At 49.0% G+C, this 5,000-nt stretch overlaps 1 protein-coding gene across 1 annotated transcript in view; it reads right to left on the bottom strand.

Annotated features, from left to right (window-relative positions):
• ptprk (protein tyrosine phosphatase receptor type K) overlaps positions 1-5,000 on the bottom strand; it is a 351,066-nt gene that overhangs the window by 174,543 nt on the left and 171,523 nt on the right. The window lies entirely within an intron of this gene.

A 5,000-nucleotide genomic window follows, 5' to 3' on the forward strand; every position in this document is an offset into this window, starting at 1 on the left:
AGGTGTTACACACAACAGGTCGGGACAATTTCGCCAAAAACATTTTCACACGACAACCTTCAACTTTCCACCCTCGAGCCTCTTTAGTAAACAGGAAAACAAATCCCGCCCGCTAGATCTGTCACTGCTGTGGCTGCGTTTCTGATTCTCATGGTGTAAAACATGGCGGCATTGAGTCCTGCTCTGCTCCTTTTTGTACTGGTACTCCACCTCGAGTGGCGTCCTGTTTATTATCATATGCAAATGCAATATTAATGGCGGCGGCTTCACGCTACTGTTGCAGCCCGAAGCTAAATGGGCACAGCCTGAGCAACAAGTTACACAGCGAGAGCAGAGGGAGGGAGCAGAGGGAGAGAGAGAGAATGAGAGAGGGAGAGAGAGAGAGAGAGAGAGAGAGAGAGAGAGAGAGAGAGAGAGAGAGAGAGAGAGAGAGAGAGAGAGAGAGAGAGACAGACAGGCACAGAGACAGACAGACAGGCACAGAGACAGACAGACAGACAGACAGAGACACAGACAGAGACACAGACAGAGACACAGACAGAGACAGACCGAGCGAGCTAGAACGAGGGGACAGTAACAGACCGAATAACTTAATTGGTCCCCAGCTATGGTGGCGTTGCCAGAGCCTGAGAGTGAGAGTGAGTCAGTCTGAGATGGAGAGAGAGATGGAGAGTCAGTCTGCCCAGAGCCTGGGCCACCGTTTCAGAGGCAGCCTCTCCTCTCCCCCTCTCTCCTACTCCTCTCCTCTCCTCTCCTCTTCCCCTCTCTCCTCTTCCCCTCTCTCCTCTTCTCCTCTCCACTCCTCTCCTCTCCTCTCCTCCCCTCCCCTCTCCTCTCCTCTCCTCTCTCCTCTCCTCTCCTCTCTCCTCTCCTCTCCTCTCCTCTCCTCTCCCCTGTCCTCCTCTCCTCTCCTCTCCCCTGTCCTCCTCTCCTCTCCCCTCCAGATGGTTGTTCAGGCCTTCTGGAGGTATTGGCCGATGCAGCCAGCCAGTCTCCCTCTTGGCAAGGAAAGACCATCAGACGCTGAAAAACCAAACACCGTCTGCATATCTGATGATATCATATTCATATCGCGTTATCAAAACACCCCGACATAGATTTCACTGCCTGTTCGGTCCTGTTCTGTTGTAGGAGCATAGAAAAACACTGCCTGCCTATAATAATATACTGTGTGTGTGTGCGTGCGTGTGTGCGTGTGCGCGCGCGCGTGTGTGTGCTATATTATAATATTAGCGTATAGCCATATCATATTACCAAACATCAATACTACAGTTGTGATGCTACCTTCTGCAACTTAGGCACTACAAAAAACACAACACCTCACATACATCTCAACTCTATCGAATACTGAAGTCCTCTGAACAAGCACGAGCACTAGATAGTTCTTTACATACGCAGCCTTGCCTTAGCCGTCATGCTGTGAGCGTGCTAGCCTGTTAGCGTGCTAGCGTGCGGCCTTTCAGCATGTTAGGGAAGCCTTACCACAGGAGCTGAATAGAGTGGAGTGGAGTAGAGTGGAGTAGAGTAGAGCAGAGTAGGAGCAGAGTAGAGTAGAGTAGAGCTGAGTAGAGTTGAGAAGAGCAGAGTAGAGTTAAGTACAGACAGTAGAGTAGAGTTGAGAAGAGCAGAGCTGAACAGAGTAGAGTAGAGTAGAGTAGAGTAGAGTAGTGTAGTGTAGAATAGTGTGGAACTGAGTAGAGTAGAGTAGAGTAGAGTAGAGTGGAGTAGAGTAGAGTAGAGTAGAGTAGAGTAGAGTAGAGTAGAGTAGAGTGGAGCGGAGCGGAGCGGAGCGGAGCAGAGCAGAGCAGAGCAGAGCAGAGCAGAGTGGAGCTGAACAGGACGAAATGTAGCGTTCAGATCAGATGAGGAAACATCACTAGGACGGGCTTTCTTACAAGGCAAGTGTGTGTGTGTGTGTGTGTGTGTGTGTGTGTGTGTGTGTGTGTGTGTGTGTGTGTGTGTGTGTGTGTTAGGGTTGGGAGTGTTGTGTTGTGGCAATGGGAATTAAGAGTTTTCTCTCTTAGATGTTGTATTGCCGTGAGATCTGAAGCTTCGGGCCATGGAGAGGAGAGCCAAAGTAGTGTGTGTGTGTGTGTGTGTGTGTGTGTGTGTGTGTGTGTGTGTGTGTGTGTGTGTGTGTGTGTGTGTGTGTGTGTGTGTGTTCTCGCTAGGCAGACAGTGCATTCTTGCCACCCCAGATGGCCGCCGGCCGCTCCCCATTTGTCGCAGCTAATTAAACAGAGAAGAACGGCAGGCTCACACATCGGCAGCGGAGGGGGTGGGTGTGTGTGGGTGTGTGTGTGTGTGTGTGTGTGTGTGTGTGTGTGTGTGTGTGTGTGTGTGTGTTAGGGTTGGGAGTGTTGTGTTGTGGCAATGGGAATTAAGAGTTTTCTCTCTTAGATGTTGTATTGCAGTGAGATCTGAAGCTTCGGGCCTTGCAGAGCCAAAGTAGTGTGTGTGTGTGTGTGTGTGTGTGTGTGTGTGTGTGTGTGTGTGTGTGTGTGTGTGTGTGTGTGTGTGTGTGTGTGTGTGTGTGTGTGTGTGTGTGTGTGTGTGTTTGTCTATGTGTTGAAGCTTATGAGCTGAGGGAGGCAGCACTGGGCATGTTCACAGCCCATTAGAGAAGTGATGCGTTGTCTGGGTGATGATAAAAACTAACAGCCAACCACAACCACGACCACAACCACTGCTCAACAACAGCAATAGACTGGTTTTGGATGCTCGCTCACTCTTAAGAGATTGAGCTTTAATGTTTGTGAAAAACAGTGGCCCTGCCGGCTGTTCTGTTCTGGCTTTAGTTCTGGGTTCTGGTGGGTGGCCACACAGAAGCGGTCCAATTCATTATCAAGCCCCCCCATGGCCCAGTGAACTAGAGTCTAGTTAGTCAAGCTCAGGGGCGCAACTACAGTATATGCGAAGGGGGGCGCCAGAGAGAGGGGGGCGCCAAAGAGAGGGCGTTGGAGGGCGCCAAAAAATTATTAAGTATCTTTTTTGGGAGGGGGGGCACCAAAATAGTTCTTGCATACCCCCCCAGAAAAGAGTAGTTGCGCCCCTGGTCAAGCTTTTTCAGTGGGGACCCACCCTTTTAGACTAATGAATGTTCTCGCACCCCACCCACCAGCCTTCATCCCATCCACCATAGTCTTAGCCTAGCCATGGATGTATAGCCTTTCACCTTCTGAATGATTTAGCATAAGCAACCGCCACCCAAATAGTAATGGGCCTGGCCTGGTGAATAATACTATGGAGAATAAGGTTGAGATCAGACATTACTAGCGCTTACTACTCAGCCACTGGTATCTCAAAAACAACTCTTGACACAATTCACGATGGCTCCATATCCCGTTCTTTTTCGAATGCATTTGGCTAGATGTGTACCAATTTTCCTGCTTGTATCACAAACTGAGCGATTCCTTCATATTTCGGAGCTAAGCTTTTGGACTAACAGTAGTTCTCGTTTTTGGTGTACCTGCATGCTGGTAGCTGTTATACAAAGGCAAATCGCCCACGCTCCTCTAAGCTTAGTGTGATTATAACCCAAAAGTTTGACACACAAAAAAAAGTATTTTCATCCGCTGTGTTAATGGCAGCCATATCTACTGCACATTGAAGCCAATGTTTGAACTTGCTCATGTAGCACGTCCCCCTCCCCCGTGCATGAATCAAAGCCATAATATGGTAACGAACCTTAAAAACCTGTAGATTAAAAAAGGGAAAATGAATTAAAAACTTATTTCTTAAGAGGGGGGTAGAGGAAGAAGTGGTGAAAGCTGGTGGGGCAGTCATGCAACCCTGCCGCGCACCGCCATTACTCTACAATTAGCTTCCCTTTCCTTTTCTTAATTTCCAGAATCGTGTTTCTGCCATTACTTCAATCAGCGCTCCTTGTGTGTGTGTGTGTGTGTGTGTGTGTGTGTGTGTGTGTGTGTGTGTGTGTGTGTGTGTGTGTGTGTGTGTGTGTGTGTGTGTGTGTGTGTGTGTGTGTGTGTGTGTGTGTGTTTCGCTAGATGCATGGCGCTGAGCTCTCCTCCAAATTACACTCCAAAATGTGATTTTCCTCCCACTCTAATTTAATAACGCCACTTACAAATTAACACACACACACACACACACACACACACACACACACACACACACACACACACACACACACACACACACACACACACACACACACACACACACACACACACACACACACACACACACACACACACACCACTGCTCCAACATTACACAGGCAGAATCCAGACTTCAAACATTATTGCGCACAAGCTTTTGTGTGTGTGTGTGTGTGTGTGTGTGTGTGTGTGTGTGTGTGTGTGTGTGTGTGTGTGTGTGTGTGTGTGTGTGTGTGTGTGTGTGTGTGTGTGTGTGTGTGTTTGTCTATGTGTTGAAGCTTATGAGCTGAGGGAGGCAGCACTGGGCATGTTCACAGCCCATTAGAGAAGTGATGCGTTGTCTGGGTGACGATAAAAACAGCCAACCACAACCACTGCTCAACAACAGCAATAGACTGGTTTTGGATGCTCGCTCACTCTTAAGAGATTGAGCTTTAATGTTTGTGAAAAACAGTGGCCCTGCCGGCTGTTCTGTTCTGGCTTTAGTTCTGGGTTCTGGTGGGTGGCCACACAAAAGGGGTCCAATTCATTATCAAGCCCCCCCCTGGCCCAGTGAACTAGAGTCTAGTTAGTCAAGCTCAGGGGCGCAACTACAGTATATGCGAAGGGGGGCGCCAGAGAGAGGGGGGCGCCAAAGAGAGGGCGTTGGAGGGCGCCAAATAATTATTAAGTATCTTTTTTGGGAGGGGGGGCACCAAAATAGTTCTTGCATACCCCCCCAGAAAAGAGTAGTTGCGCCCCTGGTCAAGCTTTTTCAGTGGGGACCCACCCTTTTAGACTAATGAATGTTCTCGCACCCCACCCACCAGCCTTCATCCCATCCACCATAGTCTTAGCCTAGCCATGGATGTATAGCCTTTCACCTTCTGAATGATTTAG

Source organism: Engraulis encrasicolus, chromosome 18 (genome assembly GCF_034702125.1).
Source record: "Engraulis encrasicolus isolate BLACKSEA-1 chromosome 18, IST_EnEncr_1.0, whole genome shotgun sequence".
NCBI classification, from domain to species: domain Eukaryota; kingdom Metazoa; phylum Chordata; class Actinopteri; order Clupeiformes; family Engraulidae; genus Engraulis; species Engraulis encrasicolus.